The 19,652-nt window shown below is 43.8% G+C and overlaps 1 protein-coding gene across 1 annotated transcript in view; it reads right to left on the bottom strand.

Moving 5' to 3' along the window:
- Positions 1-19,652, bottom strand: part of LOC132981790 (cytochrome b-c1 complex subunit 8) — a 372,615-nt gene that overhangs the window by 282,153 nt on the left and 70,810 nt on the right. The gene's annotated exons all lie outside the window — the stretch shown is intronic.

A 19,652-nucleotide genomic window follows, 5' to 3' on the forward strand; every position in this document is an offset into this window, starting at 1 on the left:
GAACTCCGCTTGGCATTTAAGTTTACTATTGACCGGTGAACAAAAGAGTGTTTCAGTCTGACCTTATTAAAACGTGGGACCCTTTATCTATGGTTTGATGGTAGTAGTTCATATTCTGTGTTCAGAGCGTGGTCAGGGTCAGAGGCGATGCTGTTAGCGAGCCTTGACATGTTTTTATTGTAGGCTGAAACATAAAGTCTCTGCACTGGTTGGCCTACAGTCTTTGAGCAGATGTTTAACTGTTGGAGCAGTTTAGACTTTAAAGTAGTGGACAGACACATATACCACAAGGTGTTACTGTAGGACACTTAGAATCACAGAAGTAACACAGTGAAGAACAAAACTAGAATTGGTCAACTCCCCCCAAAAGATCTCAGTCAGCGGAGGAAATTATAGTATTTGTTTTGACTCTCACTCATTTAATGCACAGTCTTTCTGTCTTTTGAGTATTTCCTCAAAAGACAGAAAAACAGAACAAAAGCGTTTCTTTCCACATCTCTCACAACCATTACATCCACTCTCCACGCACAACCACAAGAGGGCGCCAGAGTCCTACTAGTGATCAGACAGTATCCGCTTCAGTTGAGTGCTCACTCAGATCTCACCTCATCATCGACAGAGCAGTCCTCTGGGGCAGGCTCTGCAGCCAGCTGGATTTCCATCCATCTGTCCTGTAAATCTCTTAATTGTCCTAATTAAGGAGATGAGGAAGAGGAGGAGATCTGATACCTCTGTGGAGCCATGAGGCAGCTGCCTGCGAGGGAGTCTCCCACTAATGGGTAATCCCAGGAGGGGATACCTAAGCTCCAGCCTCGGCGGGGACCACAGTAGGGATCAATGCTTGTATGTGATGAACGGTGTTTAAAAGGGGGCTTCCACTAAGTTTTCCGCTTGTTTAGATCTCTCTCTGAGAAAAATGGTGCTGATGAAGGAGCTTTTGTTTTAATGGTTTCTGTATTTACTTCTTAAACTGTTACACTTCCTGCAAATGGACTGATTGTCTATAGCCTAGTTGTGTAAATATTGTTGAATATTGGTTTGCAGTAGTGACCCATCAAAACTCAGAGTTGCTGACACACAAAGCCACAGTTTGCTGTGTGACTGTGGCCTCTAAACAAAGACTCCACCACATCCCCCCTCTCTGGACTTCCTCTTGTGTCCGAGCCCCTTACTTCCGCTGTCCTCTGCCCTTCTCCCTCCATCCTCAGTGTGCCTCCTCGCTTGCACAAACACCGGAGCCTTCCTTTTTCACTGCAACGCCTCTCCATCCTCTTCTCCTGTCATCCTTCTTCCTCTCTGTTCAGACTCCGGTGATTACACTGCTTGGCACTTACATAAACAGACGAGAAGAGGCAAGGAAGGCTGTGGTAAGCACTGGTTGAGGACTTTGATGAGGTCGCTTTGATTGGCCACACAGCTAAAAACTTATTTTACATCTGAGCCCACCACCCTGACTCTTATTGGTTCCCTTTAGACCTGGCCTGCCACCCGGAAACCACACAAGGCGACGGTAGTCAATACAACGAGGATGTGGAGTTTTGACACAAATGGAAGCAGCCATTCTTGCCGACCTGAAATTGTGTAACTGTTTCATTGGCAAATTTGGCTCATTGGACCTTTTCTAACGTCTGAGGCTAATAATCCATTAGGCAACAACACACCCTCCTCATGTAAGCTGTGCTGTGTCGACTGTATCTGGTGAGGCCTCAGTCCACAGTTGGGAGCAGTGGGGAGTGTACGGTCCTAATAATGGCAGTATTAGCAGTAGAGTAAAGACTAATAAATCATGCACTATGATTTTGGCCACATCAAGGCACAAGCACTCAGGAAACTGAGACTCTGAAGCATACCACACACACCAAAGGCTGAGCTCCACAGGAGGGGCTGGTCTGCAGGCCTCCCTGCTTCAGAACGGATGCACGGCCCTGGGCTCAAGGAGCTGCCAGATGTTGGCCCTTCTGGAGAACCTTAAGAGTTTGCGAACAGCCCAGCAGATGTGAGTTTTGCACAGGGCAAAAATGAAAGAGGGAAGGGGTGTGAGGTGGAGGGGACACACGTAATTCACGGAAGCATGTAGAGCGCTGAATTTTGGCCTACTTACTGATGAAAGAAGCACTAATTGAATCAAGTCTTTATTCAAACCCCCTGCAAACTATTTAAAGGGAACTTTTCATCGTGTTAGATCTAAAACATGCCTGTCAGTGTGCAAACAGCACACAGAGAAGCAACACCCCTAAAAATCTAATATATATGTAAGTTTTGTAGGAGCTTACAAAAAAATGATATCATAAGATGGTGTGTGATCTAAAAAACACCCCAAAAATGTATCTTCATTCGTAATGAGATCTAACGGTGCATTTGTGTGTGTGTTGATGTGATCTGATTAGCCGACCGGAGCCAGATGGAAAGCAGCGCACGTGTTTGAAGGTCAGACATAACCGTTTCCATGGAGACATCACCAAGTACACCAGGTAAACCAAGTGCAGAGTTGTACTGTGCAGTCGCTTCCCAAAGGGGGGGCCTGCATCAGCGTGTGTGTGTGAGTTGGTAATGTGTCTATGTTTGCATGATCGTGCACATGTGTACAGTATAAGAGCATTCATGTTCCATTTTAAATTCCACTATGCCCTCCGTTTATAGTGCGTCTACAAACTGTAAGATTAATGTTCAGATGAATTTGTCCTGCTCCTCTAATCCTCTAATGCTAAAAAAAGAAACCCACGTCTATTGAAATCCTAAAACTTTGTTTGATGCGTGCATGGATAGATGTCCTTTATTATACCCAAACTGGGAAATTGTAACATTACATCAGCAGGTTATCAGAGCAAATTAAGCACTGGATAAATAAATGCACTTTAAATAAACCTTAACCCTAAAGGAAAGGAATATGTACATCATGGAAATCTACTCTACAATAGGAAGTAACAACTCTAAAATATATTAAATCTAAAAATATAGAACATAATATATATATCAAAAATAAACATAATTTAAAGGGGGGCGGTGTAATGTGGAAAGACTGTTGGAGCAGCCGTTGCAAATGTGTTAATATTCTGATCGGAGAGGTAATCTAATGTGCAAATACACTCATCAAGCATTCTAATGTGCTAAAATGAATCGGGCAAACAGAGCGCAGTTTGACTGAGACAGAGACAGTCAGGATGAGCGTTTTCTGCTAAACAGAGGTGAGCTGCTGTAAAGATCTGTCAACACAATCCTTTTTAATGTTGCTGAACAAATCCGCAGACTTGTGTTTTGCTTGTGACCTGCACAGTTCAGAATGATAAATATAAATGTGTGCTTTTACCCTCAAATGCTTTGTGTGTTGTACACTTAACAGAGTGTGCATGTTTAGCATATGATAATGTCAACTAAACAGAATGAAAAGAATTATCGTGGCATGTTAATACCCAGCACAATCTTGAGCAAAGTGGCAAATTTCAACCTTCTCGGAGGTCTAAGTTTCCATAGAAACACACTAGACTTTATATTGATGTAGGAGTTTATCAAATGCTGAAAAAACGTATTTGGCAGCCAGTCATTGAGGACAGAAATAGCTATACTGACATGCTTGTTGCCTCCCTTTGCACACCCATAATCCTTAATGCTCGCAGTTATTTCCATAAACGTTTGAACATCCAAAACCATATCTTTTTACGATTCATATCACACGTCACCTCTCATTCAGGCAGCATTAAGTGTCAGAGCTTTGAACACAGGCATGGCTCCTAATCTGTTTAAATGTGCTTCCTTTTTGCCGCTTACACCGCTGACTTTTGCTTTTTTATACACCTGCCCAGAGGCGAGTTCTAGTAAGGAGAGGCGTTAAAATTGGAAGACCTCCATCGTCCTGGCAGCTGAACACAGTGGAAGTCTTGGATCTGTTCAGGGGGATTGGACCAGCTGAGCTCTGCCGTGGAAGACAAGTGGCTGGCGCCGTTGAATGGGAGGTAGAGTGAGGAGGGATGGTAGGAGAGAGGAAGGGGGGGGGGTAAAGTAGAGGAGGGAGAGGTAATCACATCAGGGGATTAGTGGCTGTTATTAATGGAGGATAAGACTTTTTGCTGTCACTCTCACTCACACACACAAACACTATCTGTCTTTGTATCTGTCTATGTATCTATCTGTCTGTCCATCTGTCTGTCTGTCTGTCTTTAATTCAATTACACAGCTGTCTCCTCCTCCGACCCAATGGCCTACGGCGATGTGTTATGATTTTGGATTGTAATATTCTCACTACCTACTTCATGAGGAAGAAAAATGATCATCTCCTGTGCGAAAATGTGTGTACGTGTGCGTGTGCGTGTGTGTTTTTCGCCGGCATGCTACCCCTTGAAAGATGGCCGTTCAGTGGTGAACAAACAAGACATTTGTCTTAAGTCTTGCATCACCTGGGGGGAACACTGAGTGGAAATGTGGTTTGCCAGGTTATCTTTCCCTTTTATTTTCCCTGGCTGGATTTCTGGCCCCTCACACACAAAAAAAAAAATGAACACCTGTCTGTCATTTAGGTCACTTTAATGTCTCCAACTTTGAGTTAAAAATGTGATCATACAAGCATCGGCTCATCGAAAGGTAAAGGTGTGTGTAAGGCTGTTAGGTGTATACCTGAACTTAAAGTAACCCTTGACCCTTGAGCTAGCTATTGACCACCATGAACTTCGAAATAATTGATGGCTCTCTTTTATTTACCCACAGGTAATGAATGCAGATCATTTTTGCTAACTTGTTAGCCAAATCTAAATTCTCTCATCACCTGCGAGAAGCCTCTGGAAATGTGATTAGCCAGGTTATCGTTTGCATTTATTTTCAGCCTCTGAGTGACACACAGAATCCAAAACTCATGGATAGATTTGTGCCAACAACAAAAAAAGTATCTTCACCTGTCTGTCATTAAGGTCAGTAATTTACAAAATCGTACACTGCTCACATGCATGAATGAAAGTGTGTTCGTATCTATATGCAATGGCTGATCCAACAAGCATATAGTGTGTAAGGCAACTAAAGCTTAAAGGCAGGGTTGGTAGTTTTCTTCAGATACACTTTTTAAGATTTTGGTTGAAATTGTCTTTAGGTCCTGACAGAAATGAATAATTCATGCTCTGAAAAAGGAACGAAGAAAACACTGAGTTTTTCTGATTTCAGTCCATGTGACCTAAGCGACAGACAGTGGTTGTTTGTTTTGTTATTTTGGGCACAAATCTTGTCAAGATTCTTTGATCATTTTGTGTCACAAGGTGGTGAAAATTACAAGCAAATTACACTGGCAAAGCACATTTCCATAGTGTTTCTTTCAGGTGATGTAAGACTTCAAATTTGGCTAGTGAGTAAACAAAAAGTATTTACTTTAATGCCCTGTGGGTAACTTAAAGCGAGCCGTAACAAATAGGTTTGTGTTGGGTCATGTTAAGAAGAATGTTTTTTGTGTACGCTATGTGCGAAAAATAGCTTGAGGAACAGCTAGCTTGATGCTAAACTACAGTATGTTTAACTGCCAGCCACAACTTCACTCTGAGCAGTTTAGGCTGTCTCTCTGTTGGTTTGTTACTCTAAAGCCGTTTTCACATGTGCACTCCGGATAATATCGGGAGGATTGCTCCAGAGCGGAGAACAATATGCCGACAAACAGAAAACGTAATGCAGTCGTTTAATTACGAGCACAGAGATCGTAGTGGTCGCATGCATACAGTCTATGCACCGTGCAACAGTCACAGTATAGCTAACGTCACTCTCCCTCCTATGTTGGAATAAATTCTAGGGGTCTAGCAGGAGAAACTCCGGGTGAAGTCCGAGCGAAAATTTCGGTTGTTTGCGTCCACACATACAGCTCCTCCTGGAAATATGTTTCAGGAGGAGAAGATGTTTTTCAGGAGATTTCTCCAAGTGTGAAAGTCCTGTTAGTTAAAGGCAGGGTTGGTCATTTTCGAAAACTAGCATGATTTTGAAAGTAACATTTCCTCAGTGCTCGATCTAAAGCCACGCCCCTCCCCTCTGTGCTCCCTCAAAAGCCACGCCCCTCACTTACATGAACGCTGTTGCTCCAGGAGCGGACCTCAGCTCATCGCTTGCGTTGTGTAGAAACTACGTCGGATCATGTCTCATTCAGAGGTAAGAAAACAACTCAACTTTATCATAATACAACGTCCAACGACAAACTCACTGGATAAACTCTGGGTGCGTTCGAATTGTCCCTCCTATCTCCTTTCACTATCCACTTTACCTTAACCCCGGGGAAAACGTCATGAGGTCAAGGAAAGATGTTTGGAGAATTCATAAAGGACTTAGGGAAAGGCGGTCTCGTTGCTCTGGCAATCCGACCGCATTTTCCACTAGGCCACGTCATTAAATGCGACGGGCTGGCGGAGGTTAATGACGTGGGTCTGCCGTGTTGAAACTACAATGTTCCGAAAATGGACTACAAAAAAACGCATCTAAAAAACTTTCCCCTGTGCCTTCTTACCGGTGAAATAATCCTAATCACCACAAGGTTGGGATTGAAATAAAAGCAATATAGACCACCAGGCTACAAGTAAGAAAAGTGAAACCATCAGCTTCCTGTCCACTCAGAAATCAACATCAACATAAATATGATTGTATGAAATGAATTGTTACATTAATGTAAGATATAACCTACACATAATATTTTAAGCATACAAATGTACAACTGCACAAAGCATCCTTAAGTGAATTAAATATGTTCAATAAAACATCATCTGGATAAAAATGTCTTTTATCTTTTTATCTCTTACATGATCTGTGTCACTTTACGATCATCGTTAATGTCCGTGAACGGTCGGATGCGCGACTCACTTTAAATGTTGCGGCCGCAAGGAATTGTGGGGCGGCATATCTCATCTCCTTTGGTAAAGGATGGTCCGGTGTATCCTATGCTAAAGGAGGTTATAAAGGAAGCACTGACCCACCTTTCCTTAGCTTTTAGAGAATTCGAACGGCTCTTATCATGGCCGCCACTTAAATGCTTCTGGGGTTAAGGTAAAGTGGATAGTGAAATTCGAACGCACCCTCTGTCTTCTGTGACACACTGTGAGAGTGGGCTTGTGCACGCAAGGGGTAGAGAACGAGCAGGGACACAGGGAGGCGTGATTGGTTCATCAAATTGGTACCCCGTGGCAGACATTGGTCATAGTTTTTAAATGCTTACAACTGATACAGATGACAGTTTTTTTTTATGATTTAAAAATTGATGAATATGCACTTAGCCTTTCTGACAATAGTGGTGTGTTGAAAACTAATTTCAGAAAATCAGATGATGCTGTTGACTTATTAGCCTGTGAAAAGCCAAACAAAGACACACACACATAGGCGCGGGCAGATGACAGTCACCATGGCGTCTCAGTGAGAAGACGTATGGGCCCGGGTTAAAGAGGCACATTTGCAGGCTCTTTCATCAGTGAGAATTCGCCTGAGCCTCGCACAGAGCCACAAAGACACCAGCGTCCCACCGTGAGCCGCAGACACAGCTGCTCTGCAGTTTCATCATCTGAATGGAGTTTCACAGCAGTGGCAAGGAAACCAAAGTCCCCCAAGCCTCATCATATCACAGAAGGACCCTGGAGGTGCAGCAGCGTGTCATAGGAGCTCAGAGGCAAGACAAATAAGAAAAAAGACAGAAGCCACATGTACCCATACGTCTTCATGTGAAAGAAAAAGACAAGAAGAATGGAGAGAGTTTGAATAGCAACATTTTTTTCCCCTATAATCAGAGGCAGCAATAAAAATAGCTTAACATTGTGGACTTGATATTTTGCTTTCCTGTTTGGTGAAAACCTTACAGTAGATAAAGCAGAGTAACTTGTGCTCAAAACTTCTTCCTAGGTGTTGAATTAAAATGAAGCTGTATAAATAAATAGCTACTTTGTTGTACTTTTTTACAAATAAGTAAACAATGCTAAAAGTACAACTAGCTGCATGTTTTTACATGGCTGTGTTTTTAAGTTGGGCCTTATGAACAGAGGGAGCTGAAGTCCCTGTGGGGATAAACACACACACACACACACACACACACACACACACATCCTCAGACACACATGCCAATCTCTGTGTCTGTCAGCTCCGTGCTCATAATCACATCCTATCCCCTCGTGTTCCCGTACACACAACCCCCCTGCCTCGCTTCATCGTACGGGGAGAGAAATGAGCGATCCCTCCAAACGCTCTCCAAGATTAAGGCTTTGTGTTTTACATGTGTTATCGTTGCTTCCCTTCGTTATCCCCCTGCTTTTGTCTCAGCCTCCTCCTCTAATTAGAATCTTGTCCCTTTCATTCCTCCGCGCGCTTTCCTTACACCTGTGAGAGCGCGGAGAAGAAGAAGAAGCATGGAGAGAGAAGAAGAGGAGAAGAAGAAGAAGAATGAGGAAGATACGCGGAGAGGAAAGATGAAAAGCGCGCCACACGGAGCGAGTGGCGGAGCGTTGTGGAATGAAGCGTCTGAGGGGAGGATGAAGGCGCTTGTCACGTCTCATCACACAAATGTGCACACACACACACACACACACACACACACACACTTAGACACAGACACGCACACAACCTGGCTGTGGTGCAGCAGAGACACACAGTCCCGCTGAGCTGAGCTTTGAAAAGAAGAAAGTGCAAAGGGAATGAAAAAGAAGAAAGAAGAACAAGCAAGAAGAAGCCACCGTGTTGGATGTTTCATTTTGACCCATATTTGTCCTGACGCATACATCTAACAGGCTCTGAGGAGCCCAGCACATCTGTCACGACAGGGCGGTGTAGAAAATATCTAAGCAGATCCAGCCACATTCACACACTGCTGGTGGTGGGGAAGCATGAACCGCAATTAGGAAGCGCAAATAATAAGAATAGAGTATATACAATGTTAAGGCAAGTAAGCCTTGATGCCACAGGTTTTTTTTTTTTAAATGTGATCTGCTCTAACAAGATCATTGCCTCGTGCTATCTTGTTCCCTTTCCTTCCCTGCTCCCTGCTCCTCCCCCCCCCCCCCCCCCTTTGACTCTTTCCTCCCTCCGATGCCTCCAGCCAGCTTCAGCACAGTCTGTCTGTCCGCTGGCCTGCCATGAGGCCTCCCTGGCTGTTTATGTGCAAGGTAAGGGCAGGCTGGCACTGTGCCTCGTGTGTGCGGTCAGGCTGTGTTTACGTCTGTCTGGCCCTGGAGCCTGAAGCCAGGAACCTGGAGCGGAGCGCTGGTGCATCCTGGACATCTCCCAGAAGACTGAAGCAGTACCCCGGGGACCCAGTCTCGCTGCCTGTATGAATAGCCTTACAGTCTTACAGAGCAGTACATGTCCCTTTGCATAACTGACCCCTTTTTCCTACATTGCTCTTAAATCATCTGCTGCTCTTGTCTTTTACTTCTTCTTGCTCCCCAGACTTCCCAGTTTATTTGAGAGCAGTGGAAGGATATTTCACCAATAGACTTTCTTTCTGTGATTGAATGCCTACATGTTGGTACTTAGGATTTGCGTGTCTGAGATATGTTTAACACGCACTAATCTGCAAAAAACAGCAACGAAGGGAGAGCGTTGAATAGCTGGTTGTGCAATATGACAAACAGTGTGATCTGCCTTTTGTTTTTGATAGCTGATGAATATGCATGTGGGCCCGGGAGTGACTGAGTTTGGGGTGGGGTGGGGGGCTCAGAAGAGCATGTTAAACAATGGAATTACATCTCTGACATGCATCCACCGCAAGGCTGGGATTAAACCCAGCGCAAGGGGGGGGGGGGGAATCACTAAAGAAGGAAGAAGGGAAAGAAGGGATAGAGATGGAGAGTAAAGCGATAAAGAACAGATCCGCTGCTTATCTATTGAAGAAATGGAGGCCTCGGGGGGAGAAGAAGGGGAGGAAGGAGGCAGTGGATGCGAAGAGTGGGGAAAAGGGAGGGGATGGGTCGTCAATCCGATGTATTTAATTTCTTTTGCTGTTAGTGAATCATCAAGGGGATGATCCAACAGCGGATCAAAAGAACGAGCAGTGGAACGGGAAAAAAGCAGATTAATGCGACTGAACAAAGGAGCAGTCTCTCCAAGACGATCGCAACTCCTCTTCCTCCATTCCTCCACTTTGCCTTCCCTCCTTCCGCTCACGTCTGTCTATCTTTTTCTGTTTTTCTCTCCCAAAAACTTTCAGAAATGGTATAAAGACATGAGAGCAGCGACCAGAGTTATCATGAAATGGGTTTCATGGCCCTCCTGACAACTTTCGGTTCTATTCTTGAATGACATAAACCGGGAGGTTCTGCTCATCGTACTTAGTCCCCTCTCTGTCCTTTCATCCTGAGGAGGCTGAAGGTAGACCACTCGTGTGTCCAAAGCGACAAACTTCACGAACAATGTTGAGTACAATGTAGAGTAAAGCCTCAATCTGGGCTGTTGTTCCCCAGTTTAGCCAAAGAATAGTTCCCTTTGAGTGTTGTTGGTATGTCAGAAATGTTTTTTAATGTCGTACTGCTATTAGCAAACAACTGCTGCTTCTGCCTTTCTGACAGTGGGCCATATATCAGAAGGTGCCAGCTACACATAGTGAGAGAATTCAGAAAAAGGAGAGATTGGAGGAAAGGTGTGCGCAAGGTTAGCCACACCAAGCTTAACGGCGCTCCAAAAGACAAACAGGCAGCCGAATGGTATGACCGTGTCCAGTTAAAATAAATATAAGAAGCCTCGCTGATGCTGTTATAATCACTTTTTACTTTTTGCTTCCCCCTCCCTCCCTCCCTCCCCCCCTCCTCTTCTCTCTTCTATCAACACTCTTCTTTTTCCTCTCACTTTCTCTCTCTCTCTCTCTGTCACCTTCTCTGTCACTCTGCCCAAACCGCAGCAACTCCCACACAGTTCATCGTAAAGCCTCCTCATACCTGCCTGTCTTCTCCAGATGGCAGATTGAGACTAGTGTATGTGCACGTACGAGTGTGTGTGTGTGTGTGTGTGTGTGTGTGTGTGTGTGTGTGTGTTTTATTCCGTGCTGGAGTACTTTCCCTCCCCCTGTTAGAGTCGGATGAACTGAAAAAGAAAAGTCAAGCGGTGTCCAGCCAAGCTCACGGATGGTTGACGATGGTCAATATTGACCCTGGGCTCCATGTCTCTCTGTGGAAACAAGGAATAAACCCCATACCCCCTCCTCCGTGTCACCTTGACTCGCTCTCACACAGATAGGACTGACCTGCCAGCAGAGGCTTGACCCAACTGCTGACCCTGGTCTGGGTATTTTCTCATCCTCCTGCTGGTTAAGAACAGGCCAGGGGAGGGTGTGAATGTGTTCTCAGTTGTGTGAGCAAGCAGTGAGTGATGGATAGCAGCAAGATCTTGTCACCGACGCATAAGTTTAAAGGTGCATCGTTAACCGGTCTTCACCAAACTACAAGAAAGCAAATCTACATGCTCATGCACTCTATGGTTAGAGCTCAGCTTCACTTCTGAGAGTGTGTGTGTGTGTGTCTGAAAGAGACAAAGTAAAGAAAATTCTGTGACTGCTCTGATGTATCAGTGTGTACTTGCCTCTGTGTGTTTGTCAGCACAAACACCTAACATTGAAGGAGACAGGCTGCCTCCTGACAGTTATTTGCTAGTTTTGGTCTCTCTGTGCTCTGTCTAACTTCTGTCTCTTCTTCCTCTCCCCAAATTACCCCTGGAGGACCGAGTGAGGGTAAACACAACTGCTGTGAAAAGGCTTGCGACACACCATTTATTGTGAGACGCTTCCCTCTGTTTTTGCTCTCCTGTTTATCTGTGGCTCGTATGATTCCCTATTTGTCAGCCATCTGGGTTCTATAGAGACTGTCTGTGGTGCGTTGTGTGCATTTGCACACAAAGCCGAGTAAGCATTGTGCAGCAGCAGCGTTACATCCCAGAGACACACAAGACACACAGGGTTTAAAACCAGAAAAATGTTTGTTACAGCTAGGTCAGCTGATCTGTCAGTACATTTAAGAGAAAATAATAACATTGAAGAATGAAGGCTCCGCTCCAAAGAGGTCCTGGAAAGGACATCTATAGGTGCATGAGCGTAGGAGTTGGATATCATGTGAAATAATTCCAAGACCCATCAATTATCCAACTCACCGTCTGAGGTAAGATGGCACCATCTTGTACACTCACTCGTGTGAGTTCATGGACTTTAAGTGATGTATTTATGACACCCTATCTGCATTTCCAGAGTCAACATAAAAATATAAAATCTGTTCTGGGTGGGTCAGGATTTTCATTACAGATAGTGTACCGGTTTCATTTTGTAGTATGTCTTAAAATCTGAGTAATATTGACCAATCAGACGACTTTGGTGTCTGTAGGAAAAAAAGTTTTGCGGAAAGCAAAACAGACGAAACAAGCAATAAAATCCTGGCTCCCAATCGGTGGTAAATTATTAATATTATCCAATATACAATCTGCATCTCGATGTCATTTTATGCAAACTGAAGACCTTTAAATTTAAAGTGAATCACAAGAAAATTGATTTACTTTTTGGGCTCATAATGCTGAAGTAAACTAGATTGAAGCCTCTGTGAAGTTTACAATTTACAGTAAAAATGTCACTTTGCCTATTTCAAGTTTCCAACTGAACTGTAAACAATGCACAGACGGACAGACAGACAAACAATCAGATAGATAGATGGATAGATAGCGAGCTAAAAAAAAGGTTACTGCAGCCAAGCATGCCTGGCATGCATGAACAAACACATACACCATAATCACAGATGTCCTTGGTTTTCATCAAAACCCCTAATTTTCTCTGTTCACATCTTATAACCCCACCCCCCTTTCATACCCTTAGAGTGCACCTGCACTCGATATGTGCCTCCTACCCTCCCCACCACATCATAGACACACACACACACACTCAGAGTTTGCAGTACCTGTTCATATGTTTCTAAGCCTCGCCTCGTCACCACTCTGCGTCCACCAACGGGCATTACACATGAACTGCCCCTCCTACATCAACCCCATTCTCTTTCATTCAACCTGGAGTTTCATTACAACAGGATATCCTGAACATTTTATGTTTCCTTCAGTTGTGCAGCAGATGTGCTTTCAGCCTGCACACACAGAGTGAGTGAAAGAGAGAGAGCGAGAGAGAGAGATGGAAATGCTCTCAGTCAACCAATGAACAAAATAGCCAGCTACCAGGTCACAGCCATGTGTTTCCTCTTTTCTCTTCATGTTAACTCCCATGTCTGTTCACTTCTGCTCTGCCGCATCCCCAAGGTGACGGCTGGCTTGGTTTACTGTGGCTCATGCCTAAAGGCTACCGGGCGAATAGGCTCGTTGTCCTCAGAGGTTTGTGGCCAGCAGCCCTTTCCTCCCCGCTGATTCTGACCAAACCTCACCCGCCATGTTTCTTTGATGAGATCTGTCTGTATTTGTTAGCATGAGTTACTCTCCATCTTGATCAAACTTGACTCAAGGAACAAGGAGATGCACTCTGGCAATAGCCCATGGTACAAGCTTTTTGCGTTAACATCTGGAGAAAGCCAATCTTCCCTTGACGTACTGCAGAATCTTAAAAATCCAAACTAATATGGATTATGGTTTGTTATACACACAAACAGAACCATGCACACAATCCCAATCCTTTTATACTCTACTTAAAATATAATTTGTTTACACCTCCAACCAAAAACTCCCCGTGTGCTGGAATGCGCAGGGAAAAGCACTATGAAGCCCCAGTGTGTTTGCAACCCTATAAATAAAGGTGGTGGTGGGGAGTGTGGTTGACCATAATTATACAGCCACTGTTAAAGCTGAGGCTCTCTGTCTGTCTGTCTGTCTGCTGGTTCTCTACCAGTCATGGCCACTCCCATTCACACACAAAAACACAAATTCAACTAAATAGAGACTCTTGCAGATTGGATGTGGGTCAAAAGTTTTGTTTTTCTACATCTGTCTGGACTTTAAAACATTGTGACTGATGACAGTCGATTACATAATTTTAGTATTTCAACAAACAACATTTTCCAACATCAACTTTTTTTTATCTTTGAAGATGTTAAGCTTAAAAAAGCCACTTCGGAAATGTGCCATACTCTTATTTTGAATGTATGGGTCTATGATTGATTATAGTACATAAAGTAACTGATCTATCCTGTAATGCGTTGGAAGGAGAAATTGAGTTTTAATGTCAAACGGCTGCAGGCCAACGTGCCCATTCAAGAGTTTCCAAAACCTTGTAATTGAACTACATTTTCCTCCCAAATCCCAAGCCGCACTCAGTCAGGCCTGATTAGAGTCTCTGTTTTTAGTCCTTTTCACTATGTGTATTTTCATCTCTTTAGCGCGCATGTTCACATGCTAAATCTCCATCTGGCTGCTGTGAAACTAAGTTCACAGCATTGGAGTCGAGATGTAAACACACATTCACACAGTGTTCTCTTTCTCGCTAAGCTGCAGAGACAGACATTTACCAAACTGTGCTGTATGTCGCATATCTGTACCAGCCAAGAGTGCTTTAATGGTGTGTGTTTGTGTAAGTGCACACAGGCAGGAACGTGTTTCTACAACAGCCAAGATTTTCTTTCTTACACATGGAGTGAAGCTGCTTTGAGAAGCCAGAATAACGTTACAATTTCTATACTTCCAGTGGCATGGTACAATTTGTTCCAAAGCACTTGCCTTGCTGAACAAATCACAGCCAGGCGGCCAACTATAGCTAGCTCCGTTTATTACCATCAACAGGCCGCCTGCCAACGCAAGAAACACATCCAACAGTTTTAATACCTTGTTTTCACACAAGCAATTTTTCACTCCAGCTTGTAAAAGCCAAATGACAATAACAATAGCATGTACAAGAAAACCAGCCTTTCTTGGGTGTAAATTAAAGTCTTCTTTAAGCTGTTGTTATTGCAGCAGGCCAATGGTCCATGTTCCCCCACCCTGTTTGTCCTCTTGTGGTTTGGCACGGGAAGTGTGCGGTCTCGGCCGGGTTTGACTGGATAGATAGAGCTCAGTCAGGGTTAGATGTTTTAATGTCCTCTGTCTGAGCTGTACAATGTGAATACAAAGCTTGTTCCAGTTCTGCTATTGTGTGAAAAATGACACACACTCATAGTCACACGTTTGCCTTTGATTCAGGATTCTTGCACACTGAATGTTTGAGAAGTTGGATGATTTCCTCTCGCAGTTGGTAAGGATGGAAATTTCCTGAAAAGTGTCAGGTTAGTGTGATTACTTTCCCCTTACCTCTCTGCTCCATTTATCTCAGAGGTGCTCTGTAGCAGAACAGCAGTAATGTATTTTAATGCGCTCCTGCGTGATAGAAGTTGACCGGCTGCTGCTACATGTGCCACAATGCAACACTCATCCCCCCCATGTTTCTAAGTAGTCCTATGCACCGCTGGGCCTCGTAGCATTAAACATTCAGGAGAAACAAATGAAAGGCTTAAAAGCTCTAACCAATTGTTCTTTACAAGCCAGCCAGGCTGTGTTTGAATGTAAAAAAAAACAAGACTAAAGTAGTCTAGACAGCAGGAAATCCAACTTTTAAGGATACAACAACTTAAGTTAAATGTTTTCTCCTTTGGTGATGGGGAATGCATTGTAGTGTACCATATATATATACTCATTTGGTTTATTGCTAGCAGAAATTGAATTGTTGCCACAGAGATGCAATATTCAGCTCTTAAGGGGGCTGCTGGGTAGCGTCTGGTTGGCCATTTAGACAGGCTGAGTGAAGGATGGCGAAGTTGCGGAGCAGTTGATGAACAGTGATGTATCATCACATACTTAAACTGTCCCAATCACTCAGGATCAATGCAAGTTATCCCAAACAGGGGTAATGACAAATTACACCAGGGAAATGTGGAAAATATATCAAAAAAAATCCTCACCGGATTAGGTTTAAAAAATGACATAAGTGTTGGTCAGACTTTCAGCAGCATCCAGAGGCGTCTCTCCATCCGTGCGTCTGTCTGTCTGTATTCGCCTAGTGTCCTCTAGGTGTCACTAGAGATGTTCATGGACCAGACAGGGCTGACTTATCTGGAGAGTGTGTTAAGTGTGTGTGTCTGTGCATTAAAAGTAAAGCTGCAGCTTCTCCTGTGTACTGACAGCCTCAATCCAGTTGCCGTGGTGATATTCTCTCCCAGGTGCGCCAGTCAAATACACACACGCACGCACACACACACACACACACACACACACACACACACACACACACACACACACACACACACACGGGGCACAGAAAGGGACACACACTTCCTCACATGCCTCGACACCCACAGCTGGCTGTTTGTGCCCTCTCCTCCAGCAGCTCGGGCAACTATCATTAACACCGGCGTCCCTGCGCTGCGTAAGTGTAAGCTCCTCCGTGTCAGTCTCTCCCTGCGCTGTACATGACGCGTCCCGCTTTTCCGCAGGTGCCCAGCCCAGCCCATCACACCCCTCCACCCCCCCCCCCCCCCCCAAACCCCCACCCACCGCGTACCCGCTAATGAGAGTGAAAATGAGAACAATGGGGAGAGGAGCGCGGGGCCCGCCAGCTCATCTGGGCTCCGTTGATCTTGTTAATTGCGTCCGTGGACGCGCTCGGCTCCCTTTGAAGTGTGTCTGAAGAGCCCGCTTCAGAGACTGGCAATTACCGCACATCATGTAATTGCTGCAAGACAGGCAGCCATATGAGAGAACTCATGTTACTGTATGTGTGCATCAGGGTGTGCGAGAACATGTCGACAACGCGTGTGATTGAATGTGTGTGTGTGTGAGAGAGAGGAAAAGTCTGATGATGGTGATGCCTTCCATGGTATTGTAACAGCATGTCAAGTAACGTCCTGTCAAACCACGACACCTTCACAACAAAATCCTTCCAGCTTTGATGGATCTAAACTGCAGAAATCTGTAAAATGGATACTTAACACTTTGTTGAAATCAATTTGCGCACATCAAAAGAAATTCTCCCCTTTGGAATTCAATTAATCTGTTTATACTGACAGAGTGCCATCTCTGTGGTTTTAAGAAGAGACGTCCACAGCCTGTTTACATCCTTCACTCCTGCTTATAAATGTTTCGAGGTCAGTTGTGCTTTGTGATTCTCTGCGGCAAGAGTCTTGCTGTGACTCTTCAAAGGCCACATAAAGTCCCTTTTCATAGGTTTCATTCCCTGGCTTTGAAGACTGAAACACAGCCCTACTAACTTGGTGGTGGTTTCCTTTTGTCACATTCAGAATCTTTATAGAGCATCAGTTGGCAGGGGAAAGGTGCAAGAAAAAGTTGTGTAATCAAAATCTAAGCCTTGAAAGCAGACCGACTGTAAATATATGAGCACTTAAGAAGCACACATAAGTATTGTGCAGGATAAATAGAATGTTTTCCATTTCACATCAATAGATAACACATCAAATATGTCCGTCATCAAAGACTGTTTTATGTACCTACACTTCTCTTGAGATGTATTTATTTGTATTTAAATGCCTTTTTTTCCCTCAGAGACCTTATGTAATACTATTGAAATAATCACTAACAGTTATGCATGTATCTTTCTATCTTTTGCTCGCAGCCACTGATTCAATACTCTTTGCAGTAATGTATTTCAGAAGAAAAAAAAAAGAGACCACTGTTCTGTACAAAAGAGCCAGCTGATATGTTCGCTGCCAGCCTGCTCTGAGCTGCAAAGCCTCTCACTCGCCCCCCTTTGCCATAAATCAGATAATGTAACAGTAGCATGCCGCTATGCTTTGTGAGAGATACAGATACAGCAAGGCAACCCCGTGCACCTACTCCCACGTCTCAATACAACTGAAAGTGGTACAGATGAAATGTACCACTCAGGGCTAACTAAAGCTGTAAAATAAATACTGCGCTCCATATTGCTGTGGTAGCAGTCAGGGATTTGTTTCTGTGCGACAAACCATACACACATCAGCATGTGTGTGTGTAATAGACACCGACCTAGGTCCTAACTGACAGAGTAAATGGTTTAAAATATGTGGTTGTTGTGACTGTTACATAATAACAATATTGCTTATACTTTGCCCATTACAATGGGTACATCGTAGAGATACTTCTGGCAACATTGTTAAATAGAAAAACACTCTACAGCCATGCAGATGTCTCTGTGTGGTTGTTCATCTTACGTTGTCGCTAAATGAATTCAGACTATGGCTGAGGCTGATAAAGATGTTATGTGTGCAGGTATTTTTTCATGAAGCAAAGTAATGGAAGACGTGGAATTATGACCCGATGGTAGCACTCAGGAGGAAGTTGATTGATCCAAATTTATTACTGTTGAGGACACTTTGAGTTTCATGGCAATCTGTCAAACAGTTGTTTCACATTCCACTTAAATCCACAAATGTGGATGTTGTGATGATGGCAGAATTGCAAAGGACATTAAGGTCAGCAGTCTCAGTTGTTTTCTTCCCAGTGGGACCATGAATGTCTGTCCAAAATTGAATTTTCTCCTTATAGATTGAAGTTATTCTATGACAAGCAAGCTGCAATATATAATCCCAATTGAGGTATGGAACTGTTTGTAGCTATTGCTCATTTTTTAAACCTTTGCACTAGTTCACAGAACACAATGCATGCTAAAGTGAACCAATCAACATGCGAACAAACAGGTTAGGCACCTCTATATGCCGAAAATTGATTGTCCAAATTAAGCTCTTAGATATGGTATTTTATTGTTGTTTTTTGCTCCTGGTTACTCTGTTTCTGTCTTCTTATGGGGTACGTCTGGAAAGAGGTTTTGTGGCTGCACTGTTCATTAATTTAAAACCTAAGAGCAGATATGTTGAGATATTTAAGTTTGGACAAAACGATGACAACTGACGGACCAGCATTACGATCCCTAGAGCCGTGCTGCTAGTACTGTATGACAAAAAACTATTTTTCCTCCAGCAATTCTCAGCCTCAAACAAGAAAGTGAGCTACTAGTAGGAGTGGCATAAGCTCTAAGTAGGGAAAGAAGACTGTGGAATCAGACAATGATCAGTAAGAAGTATACATAGTTGTCCCAATGAGATGAAAAATGACAGAGTAACTTAAACGCAGAGACAACTTTTGGGGACATACAAACTAGAAGAGGTTGTTGTGCATAGCCAAAATAGTCTCATATTCTTAGTTATGTTATATGTAGTTTGCAAACATGCTCCACCATGAGCTGTGGTGTTATACTACATCCACAAGTCTTTAAAAGAGGCTACCAGACAACTGAAAGGAGCAGGATGAGGTTAATTGCACTACTAACACAGCAGGTCCCTGAAGAGATGTTTTCTTAAGATACAGGACACACAAATATAATGCATCACATAAAGTGATCTGTGGATGGGTTAATCATTTTCACTTTGCTTCAACATGCTGAATTATTTTTTTTCTTCATATGAATGGTATTAAAAATAAATCTCACATAAATACACGCATGCACGGACAAACACACCTAGAGAAAGGGAAAGGAAAAAAGGATTGCACTGAGGCAGCTTGCCCAAGGGCAGCCTGCCAAAAGAGTGGGAGAGAGAGACACACACACAGGGAGAGAGAGAGAGAGAGAGAGAGAGAACAAGGGGGGAGAGAGGGCAGGAAAGTCCTTACATAGCCAACAGGAAGAGCTGTGTCAGGGCAGGAAGCTCCTTGTTTGGGCATGGAGGTTTCCTGGCTGGATAGAAGACTGACATTTCCTCTACTGGCTGGCTGCTGGAGAGGGGATCACATGAAGGCTGGAGGGA

The sequence above is a fragment of the Labrus mixtus genome, chromosome 10, assembly GCF_963584025.1.
Source record: "Labrus mixtus chromosome 10, fLabMix1.1, whole genome shotgun sequence".
NCBI classification, from domain to species: Eukaryota; Metazoa; Chordata; class Actinopteri; order Labriformes; family Labridae; genus Labrus; species Labrus mixtus.